We start from the raw sequence: 14433 nt of genomic DNA on the forward strand, positions 1-14433 counted from the left end.
TAGGCAAAACTAACCTATATTGATAGAGGTAAGCATAGTGATTAAGAGGTGGGATAAGGGAGAGTTCTGCAATCTGGTAATATGGAGTTTTTTGATCTGGGAGCTAGTAACAAGGATGTTCTCATTTTGTAAAATTCCACTGAGGTATATGATGTGTAATATTTTAATTTAAAAAAAAAATTACAGCCACAAATTTCCTAGATCCAAAGAGTATGAAATCATCTTACGACAGAAGTTAAGTATTAATTGTATTAATTATTAATAATTAATTAATTAATGGTATTAATGCTATTAATTTCACCTCCTTCTTCTAAACAGTTAATGAGGAAAGAAGAAATTCACTATGTTTTTCTCCGTAAAAGCAAGCATCCCACCTGAAACCAATGCCCTCACCGTGTGTGGATGGGGAAATCTTAACCTTTGCATGCAGATTAAAGGGTTAATATAGGGGCGCCTGGGTGGCTCAGTGGGTTAAGCCGCTGCCTTCGGCTCAGGTCATGATCTCGGAGTCCTGGGATCGAGCCCCGCATCGGGCTCTCTGCTCTCTCGGGGAGCCTGCTTCCTCCTCTCTCTGCCTGCCTCTCTGCCTGCTTGTGATCTCTCTGTCAAATTAAAAAAAAAAAAAATCTTTAAAGGGTTAATATATATTAATTTATATATTGGACAAGATGTTCTAATTGCTGTATTGAAAATAGATTTGCCTCTTATGATGATGTCTGGACTTCCAATTACATAAGAGTCATCAGAAAAGTCCAACTTGGGGCACCTGGGTGGCTCAGTGGGTTAAAGTCTCTGCCTTAGGCTCAGGTCATGGCCCCAGGGTCCTGGAATCGAGCTCCACCCACATCGGGCTCTCTGCTCAGCAGGGAGCCTGCTTCCCTTCCTCTCTCTCTGCCTGCCTCTCTGCCTACTTGTGATCTCTGTCTATCAAATAAATAAAATCTTAAAAAAAAAAAGTCCAACTCGAGTTTCATTCAGGAGGATGGAGTAAAGCTTGCCCACTGAATATATTTTAATTGGACCATGAGCAACAACATATAGGGGTATTTTTATTATACTCCACAGTTTTGCTTGTTTAATATACCACTGGTATATTAGTATGTTAGTATGTAGTTCAGAAGCGTGATGATTAGGTGTCCATGCTGTTGTGTAACTTTTGTCTCCCTCAAACCTTGTTGTGACATCAGCACATTACTTGTCTGACATAAAAAGACAAAAACAAAACAAAACAAAGAAAACAAAACAAAACAAAAAACCCACTTACATTGCTCACTACCAATGCAAAAATAGGCTTTTGGTTTTAAAAAAATAGGAAATTAGTAAGAGAAAGATAATTTCTTAATGTAAAAATAATCTGTAATACATATTACAGTCAAAATTATATTTAAGGGGAGTAAATGTAAGAATTGTTTAATATTAGGGGTGCCTGAGTGGCTCAGTCAATTAAGTGTCTGCCTTTGGCTTGGGTGGTGATCTCAGAGACCTGGGATCAAGCCCGTAATAGGGCTTCCTGCTCAGTGGGGAGCCTGCTTCTCCTTCTGCCTCTCCCCCTGCTTGTGCTCTCCCTCTTTTTCTCTCAAATAAATAAAATCTTTATTAAAAAAAAACCTATTTCACATTAATGTCACAAATAAGATAAATGTTGTTGCCCTTTCGATTCAGAAACCTTCTGAGAATTCTATCTAATGTGGTTAAACTAGGTAACACAAGACTGAGGAGAAAAAACGGTCTGGGGTGTCTGGCTGGCTTATCTGGTAGAGCAGCTGACTCTTGATTTTGTAGTTGTGAGTTTAAGCCTCACGCTGGGCACAGAGCTGAGTTTTAAAAAATGTCATTATTCAGAGGCAATATAATTATTACCAAAATATTCCAAGAGAATGAACTAAATTGATATTAGCATTAATTTTTAACTATCTTAAGGTAATTATAAGGGGAATATATTAGAGGTTAATAGTTTTTCTCTATATATTATATGTATATATTCATATGATTATGATATGATGTATGATATATAAGTATACATCATATATGACTGTTATATACTCATATGATTGTATATCATGTAAATCATATATATATCATCACATGGATATACTAATCATTGGATATAAAATATAATATATAAATATATTTATAAAAATAGGCAAAACTAACCTGTTTGATAGAGATCAGGATAGTGGTTGACTGAGAGGTCATACAGATAGAGGTTGCTATGGAAAGGGGGAAATCCCTTTCACAAGAATGAAAAACCAAGCCAAACAAAAATAAACCTTTAAAACCAAAGTAATAAACTTAGTAAGAATTTAAAAGATTCATAGGACAATAGCTATTAAGGTTTATTGAAGTACATAAAAGAGAGTCTAGGATAAATGGAGAGATATGACATTTTCCTGGATAGAAAGACTCAATATCATAAAAATGTCAATTATCCCCTAAGTAATCTAAACATTTCATGTAACTCTTTGATAAATGAATTCTAAAGTTCCCCCTGAATGGTTTCCCATCTCATTTAGAGATAAGGTCCTGTACAACCTTTTTCCCTCCTATTACCTTTTATTATTCCTCGTATCCCACTTCTCTGCTGTTTACTCTCTTTTTAAAATTTATTTGAGAGGGGGAGAGTGTGAGCATTAGCAGGGATAGAGGGGCCAGCAGGAAAGGGAAAAGCAGACTCCCTACTGAGCAAGGAGCACAATGTGGGCCTTGATCCAGGACACTGGGATCATGACCTGAGCGTAAGGCAAAGGCTCAACTGACTAAGCCACCCAGGCGCCCCTGCTCACTCTCTGCTTTAGTCATATTGGCTTCCTTGTTACTTCTTCAACACCCAGGCAAGCTCCTGCTTTACACTCTTTGAAATTGCTATTCCTTCTTTCTGGAACGCTCTTTCCCTAAAAAGCTGCATGCTTGCTCTCTCATCACCAACAGGTCTTTGATCAATGTCATCCATCAGGGAGACCTTCCTTGATTACCTAATCTAAAATTGGAACAACCCCATCTACCCACCACCCACATGTACTTCCCTTTCCACTTCCTTGGCTTTTTTTTTTTCCCATAGCACTTTAGCCTATCTGGCATTCAGTATATATTTTTTACTTATCTGTTTTTTGCCTGTATGAAGTATTGATTTCCCTTAATGCGCACGCGCGCGCGCGCGTGTGCGCACACACACACACACACACACAACCTGTTAATCAAAAAAACTAAATTAACTTTTGTTTAAGGGAAAACATCATGACAGAGTCTAAGGAGTGCCTCAAAATGAGGAAACTGGGGGAAGGTAAAAGACACTTAGGGCCTGGGCTAGATGATTTTAAGGCAGGTCTTGCAAGGGAATGAGTAGGTTGTAGTTGAGTGTGTTTTCTGAGGGTGGTCATTCCAACCTCCACGAGTGTCAACTTTTCTTGTTCTCCTTGGTAGAAGATTATCCGGATGCCCAACGACCAAGATTCTGGAGTTCTCCATTTATACATTGCAACCCAAACGAATGCTAAACTGATGTGGGTAAACATATCCAAACTAAATTAAGAAAAGAGATTCCATTTCAACTACAAAGAGCCTGCAGAACCAGATACTCAGGTCTTAGACAAATCATTTCATATCTTTATTTGTTTTTCAGATCTTTTTCATGATATAAAGGATCCCAGAGAAATCCGCAAAAATGTAAGTACAATATTATTTCCCTCACATCATACATGGTCTCCTTTAAGAAGAGAATACTATGTCTAATGACTGCTTTTTTTTTTTTTAAAGATTTTATTTATTTATTTGACAGAGAGAGAGATCACAAGTAGGCAGAGAGGAAGGCAGGGCAGGGGGGAAGGAGGCTCCCTGCTGAGCAGAGAGCCCGATGCAGGGCTTGATCCCAGGACCCCGAGATCATGACCTGGGCCGAAGGCAGAGGCTTAACCCACTAAGCCACCCAGGCAACCCTCTAATGACTGTTTTGAGCTATTATCTACCTAATCTCATGAAAGTCTTAGGGGAGAAGTTCCATGGCCTTACACGCATTATTTAGTTTTACTATTTTTTTTTCAACCATAGCATGTAGGATTACTCCTATTTTTTTTTTTAGGCATCCTGGAAAGCATAAAATAAAAAGTTTTGGGTATAGAAGAAAGCAGTCCAAAAAAAAAAAATTCACTTCCATTTTTAGTTTTTGAACTTAAATCACAGATCAGTTTCCCTCCTTGTTGAATTAAATTATTTAAATTTTTGTTGTTGTTGTTCTGGGAAGGGAAATTTGTGGACCAAAATAAATCCTGGGTGATACCAGGGCCTGTCCTGAAAGCAGGCATCATTTAACCAAGATAACAACTCTGTCCAATCTGCTGGTTGCAGTCAGCCCACCAGTCGTCTTTTGTGTAAGATCTATAAAAGTGGAACAGTCTTTAAATGTAATCCATCTCTTTTGGAACCCTCTTCAAGCTCTATTTCTATTGGTTGCAAAGGCTAGCTCCTACAAAATGTACCTACAGTGAGTCTGTCAAAATACAAATTTTGAGAGCACAGTTCTTCACAAGCTGCCTTCACATCAGATACTAGCCACAGAACTGAGGGTCTCCAGGGTGACTCTCACTTCTCACCAGCTGGCTACAAATTGAGGGGAGTTCCCATGAACACCTTCAGGTTTGATAATTTCCTGGTTATCTGTGAGAGACTCACAGAACTCACAAATAGTGCTCACTAAATACTTGTGATTGCAGTTTTGTTATGGCAAAGGGCTATAAAAGAGAAGAGATGCGTAGAGTGAAATCTGAGAGAGTTTCAAATATGAAGCTTCCATCATTCTCAGGGATATGTTACCTTCTCAGCAGAAAGTGTGAAGGTACTTAGTATTGTTAACCGGGGCACGTTATCTGAGCTTCAGTGTCCAAAGTTTCTATTCAAGTCTTATTACATAGGCATGGCTGATTGAATCATTGCCTGTGTGGTTGAGCTCAGTCTCCAGGCTTCCTTTCTTTCCCAGAGTTCAAGATGATACCACGTGACTCAACCCCCCAATATTGTAATCACATGGTTGGTCTTTCTGGCATGGCCATCCCCCATCTGAGTCACCTCAGCTATCAGGTGTGGTCTGAGGGGCCCACCATGAATAACAAAGATACTCTATCACTCAGGAAATTGAAAAGGCTTAGAGATGATCTCCTAGGAACCAAGGGCAAAGGCTAGCCAAATTATTTATTACACAGCCCCCAAGAATTGTTTCTTTGGAGGGGAATATGAGAAGGGATTTCTGGCTGTTTAACCTGTTGTGCTACTCTAAAAAAATGTCACTTAATGGGATACCTGGGGGGCTCAGTCAGTTAAGTGTCTGCCTTCAGCTCAGGTCATGAGCCCGGGGTCCTGGGGTCGAGTCCCGCATCAGGCTCAATGTGGGGAGCCTGCTTCTCCCTCTGCCTGCCTGCGCTCTCTCTCCCTCTCTGGCAAATTAATAAATAAACAAAATCTTTTTTTTTAAGATTTTATTTATTTATTTGACAGACAGAGATCACAAGTAGGCAGAGAGGCAGGCAAAGAGAGAGGAGGAAGCAGGTTCCCCGCTGAGCAGAGAGCCCGATGTGGGGCTGCATCCCAGGACCCTGGGATCATGACCTGAGCTGAAGGCAGAGGCTTTAACCCACTGAGCCACCCAGGTGCCCCTAAACAAAAATCTTAAAGAAAAAAAAGTCACTTAGTGATTGAATCCAATTACCCACAGCATTAACTGATTTATTACAAGGACCTAATATAATATTAAAATGAGTGACACCCAAAGGAAAGCAAAGATAAATCCAAGAGTTGGTTTGGTTTTGCATTTTAGCCAAATCTCAAGGAAAATATAGTCAAGCATTAGGCTTTCGCCAAGGGGTGACTAGGAATGTAAGAAGCATTACTGAGCACAGAGATCCCAAAGATATCATAGTTAACAACCCAAATCCTTAAAGCAACCAAGAGGAAATAAAATAGCTTGGCAAATGAAGAACAAAAGCATGCTGACTGAAAGATGGCCTTCTGTATCTCCAGTCATCCAGATTTAATTTCATGAGCCTTGGCTGGAAGCTGTCTACTTCACGCAGTCATCTTATTGATCTGAACATCTTAGATTGCAACTGTACGCTCCTGATGTTGTAGATTCTGGTTAGTACAGTTTTCCAGTAATTTAACAGTGACTTAAATTTCTTTACTTGAGAGAAGTGGTTCTAAGAATCAACTCTAGATTTTTGCTGTAGCATTTGTTGTTTATAGTAATGGGTAAGGTCCTTTTCATCAAGGCTCAAAGGCTCTATTTCTCCAAAGCCTCCTCCTCAAGATGAAATAATGTGGGAATAAAGGGAGTAAAATTCTTTCTTGAGGTGTAACAGAAAATTAACATAGAAGGATATAGTTAATGATTATTCTTTGAATAGAAACATGTTATGAAGAGGAAGGAGACTCCAAGGTTTTTTGATTTGTACCACAAAGTGTATTATGATGGTCCCTGATTAACAAAGGCTTCAGAAGTTAATAGCCTAGAAATGAAATCTATCTGGAGACAGTTATTTTACCCGTCTTTGGACATGAACAAAAGTATGTTTCCAAGATATGTCACTCAGGAGACAGAAACCACATCAGTTTTTTCGAACAGGGAAAATTAATATAAAGAATTATTAACTAGTAGGAGGTAGAGATAAAAGAAGAATCTAAGGGAGCCAGAAGAGCTAGTACAAAAACGCAGCTACTACCTCTAGGCTGAAGAAAAAGACATTTCCTAATGTTTAGGAAAAGAGCCTCCTCACACCTACCACTCCCTGAAGGCTGAGATTCAGACCTCTTCAAAGACGACGTGACTACTCCATACACAGCCACACAACCTGCCGGGGGTGAAGAAACTTTCCAGAGGGGTCTGTAGAAGTGGTCCACCACTGCTGGAGAGTATGGGCAGGCTGGGCCAGTCTGTAGAAGTATCTAGCTTTGGCCAGAGGTGGGCTGGACCTCGTCAAAGTTGCCTCAAAAAGAGAGAGCACAGGCTGAAGGTACAGCTGGAAGTCTTCTATTGGTTTGCTGCGTTGAAGAAAAATAATAGGGGGCACCTGGTTGGTCAGATGGTTAAGTGTCTGCCTTCAGCTCAGGTCATGATCCCAGGATCCTGGGATCGAGCCCCACGTTAGGCTCCCTGCTCAGTGGGGAGTCTGCTTCCCTTTTCCCTCTGCTCCTATCCCCACTCATGCGCGCGTGCTCTTTCTCTCTCTCTGTCTTTCAAATAAATAAGTAAAATCTTAAAAAAAAAAGAATAATAATAGAGGTCTAGAGCCTTTAAAAAAAGTCTTCCAACAGCTGTGGCCATGCAATGTCACTTCATTGCCCTCTGATGATCAAAATAATATCTCATCTCCTGGCAAAGAATAAGTGATTGTTGGGTCCAGGACTAGTATCATAAGTCAAGGCAAAAAGGTGATTTGGAGCACAGCAATAATATTAAACTGATAAGTGATATAAAAAATACTCAGCCATTGAAAAATACCAAGAATTTTATTTTTATCCTAATTTCAATAAAGAGTTCTCATAACACTTTTTAAAAAAGATTTTATTTATTTATTTGTCAGAGGATGAAAGAGAGAGAGGGGGAGAGAGAGAGCACAAGCAGGGAGAGGGACAGAGAGAGAGGGAGAAGCAGAATTTCTGCTGAGCAAGGAGCCTGATGTGGGACTCCATCCCAGGACACTGGGATGATGATTTGAGCCAAAGGCAGACATTTAACTGACTGAGACACCCAGGCATCCCAACAATGTTTTAAGTTTTGTTTTCTTTTGTTTTAAACATTTTATTTATTTGACAGAGAGAGAGAGAGAGAGAGAGAGAGAGCATGAGCGCACCGGCAGGGGGAATGGCAGGCAGAGGGAGAAAAGCAGGAAAAGTAGGCTCCCTGCTAAGCAAGGAATCTGATGCAGGACTCCATCACAGGACATTGGGATCATGACTTGAGCCAAAGGCAGACACCCAACTGACTGAGCCATCCAGGGGCCCCAACAATGTTTTAGGTTAATAAACATTGGGAGAGTGTCAAAAAAGCCTAACTGTTTCTACATTCTTTTCTTTTTTAAAAGGATTTTATGTATTTATTTGTCAGAGAGGGAGAGAGAGAGCGAGCCAGGCAGGGAAAGAGAGAGAGCCAGGGAGAGAGAGAGAGAAAAAGCAAGCAGGGAGAGCGGCCAGAGAATCAACACGGAGAATCCCTGCTGAGCAGAGAGCCTGATGCAGGACTCAGTCCCAGGATCCTGGGATCCTGACCCTAGCTGAAGGCAGACGCTTAACCAACTGAGCCACCCAGGAGTCCCTCTACTATCTTTCTTGCATAAGTTGAGGGACTGAGTCTTTGGCTGAATTGGTTGTTATTCCAGTAAGCTCAAAGAAAGTTGTGATTCAAAAGAAAGCTGAACAATCTGATTATTCTGAATTTGGGAACTGAATCTGAGAGAAAATCAAGACAAGTTGTCAGAGGAGATAAGAAACAAACACAAGTCATTTTATTAAAATACAAGGAATAGTTGTAGGTAATAAATAGGAGACACTACAATAGGTAATAATGTTAGTAGGAACTTAACTTTTTTTTTTAACTTCTTGTCAAAATGATTCAGAAGTATGCCAAAAGTCAAGGGAATTAATTGAATATTTTAGGAACGAAAAAATAACTCTTGTTTATCCGAGCCAGAATGGCTAGGTTGTGTTACAGAAAAAAATGCAGATTCCAACTTTACTTTTTGTTTTTCCAACAATAATTTTTAAAAAGATTGTATTTATTTATTTATTTATTTAAGCGTGCGCACACGAGAGCGCAAGAGAGATAGGGAGAGAAAGATGGAAAGAGAAAAAGAGAGAACAGTGTATGAGCAGGGGGAGAAGGTGAGGGGGATAGATAGGGACAGAATGTCATGCAGTCTCTGCACTGAACATGGGGCTCAATTTGGGGCTGGACACAGAGCTCAATCTCACGACCCTAAGATCATGACCTGAGCTGAAACCAAGAGTCAGATGCTTAACTAACTGTGCCACCTAGGTACCCCTCCATCAATATCATTATAGTAAAGAATACATAAGCCCTCAGGTTTGTTTTTTATTACTTTTTTATTTTAAATAAAATTGTATCTTTATATACTTTTCTACATATGCATTTAGGCATACACATGTGCATATATCATATGATCATATGCATAATAGATGAATATGCCAATACGTCACTTAATTAAGCTATTTGACTAGCTTTAAAATATATTTAACCCTATCACCATTAACTAAAACAGTGTATATATTATGTTGTTGAATGTTACACCTTTTTTCTTTCTAAAATTTTTTTTATGAAGTAAACTCTACCCCAAAATGGGGCTTGAACTCACAACCCTGAGATCAAGACCTGAGCAGAGATTAAGAGTTGGATGCTTGGCCAATTGAGACACCCAGGTGCCCCTAAAACATTTTTTAAAAAGATTTTTGAACTCATCCCGGAAGCTTTGAGTGTCTAGCTTTTCTTCTTTAGGGATCAAAGCTATTGCCTAAACTCACCTCAATCATGCCTTACAATAAAGAAATTAAAGGAGAATCTTTAATAAAAAGACTTTTAAAGGTGGGATTTGCTAGCAAGGAGCTCGTTGGGATGGTTGGATTTGGGCACAGTATGGAGGAACGTCTTGAGGCAATTCTTAATACGAATGCTTTTAGTCAAAATAAATAAGCTGGTTCATAGCATTATCTTCCACGAATAGGTATTTTGCAAATAGGTGAATTATTTTTTGTTCAGTGTCAGTCTCATTTAACATAGGGGCAAGAAAACATGCTTGGTCCTATGAGGGTGTGACACGTGGACAGGGATCATGTTGGTTTCACTTCTCACCTGTGTCCCCTCACTAAAATGTAAGCTCCAAGAGAGCAGAGATTGGGATATATTGCTTGCTTTTATATCCCCAGAACCTACAATATCTAGCAAGTGTTCAGGAAATATTTGTTAACAGTTCTAAATTAATGAATGTAGAGAAGACCCAAGAGAAATTTGAAAAGGGAAGAGATGATCTAGTGGTTAAAAAATGTACTACAAAGGTACAATAAATAAACAGAGTAATATGGGAACAGAGATCCATTGGACAGAATAGAAAACCCAGAAATGGGTATATGTGTACTTATCTGTATATAAGTGTATAAGCATAGATAGATATCTTCCAAACTTTCACTCCCCTTTAAGAAACATCTTCTCAGGGCCCCTGGGTGGCCCAGCAGGTTAAAGCCTCTGCCTTCAGCTCAGGACATGATGCCAGGGTCCTGGGATCCAGCCCTGCATCAGGCTGTCTGCTCAGCAGGGAGTCTGCTTCTCTCTCTCTCTCTGCCTGCCTCTCTGCCTACTTGTGATCTCTATCTGATAAATAAATAGAAACTTTATAAAAAAAAAAAAAGAAAGAAAAAACATCTTCTCAAGTATGCTTTTTAAAAAGGAAGGGATTTGTTTCATGGTTGCTTCTGAGCTGATGGCTTCTCTGTTTACGAGCCCCCTCTATACTTCTGTGTTCTTTTGGGCTGCTCACAACCCGGAGCTCATTAACTTGGTAGAACATTCCTCCTTCATCCATATGGACATCTCCACAAGGAGATGTCTGCTAGCTTCTACTGAGAGCTAGCAGAGGGAAACAAGGGGCAGGCCTAGCTTTCTATGAACTGGTCCTTATTTCCACCAACAACTCCAACTACAGAGTTGTTCACTTCTCCAATGGAAACGTAACATTTAAAACTATACATTCCGGGCACCTGGCTGGGTCATTTGGTAGAACATACAGCTCTTGATCTTGGGGTCATGAGCTCAAGCCCCACACTGAGCACAGAGCTTACTTTAAATTAAAAACAAACAAACAACAACTATACATTAGATGTGAGGTTTCATGAGGTTGGTGTAATAGTGGTTTCATGCTTCCCAGGACATAAGATAAAAATGGCATTTCTAGATGTTACTGACCTTCATTAATAAGCAGGTAAATGCAAATTAAAAAAACATTAGAACAATGAGGTATCAGAACGCTTGGGTGGCTCAGTCGGTTGGGCATCTGCCTTCGGCTCAGGTCATGATTCCAGGGTCCTGGGATGGACTCCCACATTGGGGCTCCTCGCTCAGCGGGGAGTCAGCTTCCTCCTCTCCCTCTACTCCTCCCCCTGCTAGTGTGTTTTATCTTTCACACTCTCTTTCACTCTGACAAATAAATAAATAAGGTAAAAAAAAAAACAAACAATTTGGTGTCATTTTTTGACTACCAGATTGGAAAATTTTCAATACTGCAAAAATATCCAGTGCTAGCAGGGCAGAGGGAAGCAGACTTTCTCTCACAATGTTGTTATTTCTTTAGATTGATACACTCTTCCTAGAAGCTAACCTGGTACTCTGTATAAAAAATTTAAATATGCTGTCAAATGTTGACTCCTCAAAAGCTCATCATAAGAACTGTTAGGAAGCAAAGTCAAGTTTATTAAATTTGCAGCAGTAAGGGAGAATACCACTTGACTGAGACTTAGAGGTATCTCAAAAGAGAAAATTAGGGACAGTTATTTTTAAGATTTTAGCACTTGGGCTGAATAACTCTAGATAAGGAAGCAAATCAGGGGAATGATCAAGATTGAGCAGAGTTTATTGTACACTAGCCTTAGCTTTGTAGGCAAAGCAGGGCAATGGTCTTGAAGCATTTTTTAAGTAAAGTGTTAGTCTTCATGAGAAATCTATTTAACAAATTCAGTTTTATCTTCTAAGAACAAGTATTAACCTGAGCAAGCAATCAAGTTATTTTTGCTAGGTTTCAGAATTGTTTAACCTAAGCACAGGAAAGTATGTCTGGTGTCTAGTTCCAGTATTATTCAACATAGATGACAGATAATTACATTGTTTTCAGTTTTCAAAGCTTATTCTTTCCCGGGTGCCTGGCTGGCTCAGTTGCAAGAGCATATGACTCTCAGGGTCATGAGTTTGAGCCCCATGCTGGGTGTTGATATCACTAAAAAATAAACTTAAAAAAAAAAGCTTATTGTTTTATCTAGAAATGTCTATTGTAGGAATGTATAATATGGCTTTATTTCATTTTATTTTTTAGAAGATTTTATTTATTTATTTGACACAAAGAGCACAAGCAGGGGGAGCAGCGGGGAGAGGGAAAGAGAGAAGCAGGCTCCCCACTGAGTAGGGAGCCAAATTGGGGGGGGGTTTGATCCCAGGACCCCAGGATCATGACCTGATCTGAAGGCAAAGCCTTAACAATTGAGCCACCCAGGCATCCCTGTAATGAGACTTTAAAAGACAAGTATGCCAAGTATATCTACAGAGACAGCTTTTTGTTTTGGGTTTTTTTTTTTTTTGTAAAGAAAAGGAATAAGTCAGAAATAACCCAGATGACTGGATAAGTAAATTACAGCCATTCACAAAATAGATTACAATGCAGCTATTAAAAATGTATCTTTGGGGTGCCTGGGTAGCTCAATCAGTTAAGCATCTGACTCTTGATTTCAGCTTAGGTCATGATCTCAGGCTTGTGAGATTAACCCTGTGTTGGGTTCTGTGCTGGGCATGAAGTCTGTTTAAGATTCTCTCCCTCCCTCTGCACTTCAATCTTCCCCACCACCCCCTCACTCTTGTGTATTTTCTCTCTTTAAAAAAAAAAAACCAAAAACAAAACAAAACAAAAAAAAAAACGAAGAAGAAGAAGAAGAAGAAGACGATAGGCTGGAAAAGTGGGTACATACAAGTCTAGGGGCACTTGATTGATGGGAGAGGGGGAAGGGGTTAAGTCTGGGTTTTATGCAGTAAGGACTGAGGAGCCATTAAAAAATTTGATAGGATAACATAAGCTGAGTTACTCTGAGTTATGATGTGAAAATTACATATATATGTGTATAAAAGTCTCATTTTCCTCCAACGGACTTCTTTTCAAATCAACTCCTTCCAATATTCTCTTTTCCTCTAGAAAGGATGCTCTCCTCCTTTTGTTCTCTGCCCTTGCTTATGGTTCACCATAGCTGGCATGTCCCAAATTGCAATTCCTCTGCTATATCTGAATAAACTCATTTGCTGCTTGATAACCTTTGTTGTTTAATATTTAAGGTCGACAATGCTTTAGAAGGATCATCCGTCATAGCACACAGAACAGGGACTGAGGGAGCAAAGGACCAGAGCCCCTGAGAGCAGCAATTATGGCAAGGCCTTGCAGTTCTAAGAATTGATACCAAAGCAGCATAATAATCAAGCAGCTGGTGTTTGAACCTTCTGAGGGAGGTTACTAAAGGGTCAAAAGGAGGTGGCTCATCTGGCGATTAAAAAACCCTAAGGCTCACATGCATAAAATCAGCTCATAACACTCCCCTAGTGTCAGAAAGGTACACATGTGCCCTTAGGCCTGCTTTTGATTTTTTTTTTTCCATTTTTTGATCTCTTCTGCTCCTATTTGCCAGTTTAACAATGCCCTAGATGTTTAGTTGTCAACTTATAAAAATGTTGAGAATTTGCGCAGAAAGGGGAGGGGAGTGACTTGCATCAGGACACAGAGCTGGTTCTGGTCACAAGTGTCTGCATACAAAGTGGTAAAGAAACAGATCATCAAAAGGTGTAGTAGTAGGCGTAGAAACAAGACAGGAGAGTTGTAAAAAGTAAGGAGGACTTAGTGATTCTTAGATGTAGGCGTTGAGATCTTGAGAGAGAAGAAAGATTCTCTGAGGGTCCCCCCCCCATCTGATGTCTGAGATGAGTTTTATAAATTCGTAGAGAAACAATTTGGGGGGGGCTCCACTAAGAAGTTAAGAAAGAGAATGTTTAGATATGTCGAATTCAATGTTACCACACATTCAAGTGATACTGTTCAAATGAGACTTAAAAATTCACAACCACAGCAGAATTATGATATTATGAAGTCATGTGGACCCAGGGATGGGTGACATCACCAAGAAAGTTTATGTGGAAACGTGAAAGTTGAGGGCAGAAATTGAGAAAATATCACGTTGAGGGGCGAGAAGGGGATAACAGTTTCCTGAGCAGCAAGCAATAAAAAAGTCAGTGAGTTGGAGAAACCAGGAGTCTTTTTTTTTTTTTTTTTTTGAAACCAGGAGTCTTACCTATGCTGCAGAGAAATCTGAGGAGGATCAAAGTGTCCGTGAATTCAAGGGGAGTGGGATTTAGCAGTGAGATCATTATTGACTTTGGAAGCTGTTCTGGTGGCGTGCTGGGGATGAATTGAATATCTTTTTTTTTTTTTTTTTTTAAGATTATTTATTTATTTATTTGACAGAGAGAGAGAGAGAGATCACAAGTAGGCAGAGAGGCAGGTGGGGTTGGTGGTGGGGGGAAGCGGACTCTCAGAGATGTGGGACTCTATCCCAGAACCCTGACACCATGACCCCAGGACCCTTAGACCATGACCCCGGGACCCTGAGAGTATGACCTGAGCTGAAGGCAGAGGCTTAACC

The 14433-nt window shown here is 39.9% G+C and overlaps 1 non-coding gene across 1 annotated transcript; it reads left to right on the top strand.

Annotated features, from left to right (window-relative positions):
• Window positions 1-1099: 1099 nt before the first annotated feature.
• On the top strand, window positions 1100-1205 carry LOC125084195 (small nucleolar RNA U13). The gene has a single exon (XR_007122543.1). It is a non-coding gene; the product is annotated as a small nucleolar RNA U13 (small nucleolar RNA).
• The last annotated feature ends 13228 nt before the right edge of the window (window positions 1206-14433 follow it).

Source organism: Lutra lutra, chromosome 13 (genome assembly GCF_902655055.1).
Source record: "Lutra lutra chromosome 13, mLutLut1.2, whole genome shotgun sequence".
Classification (NCBI taxonomy): domain Eukaryota; kingdom Metazoa; phylum Chordata; class Mammalia; order Carnivora; family Mustelidae; genus Lutra; species Lutra lutra.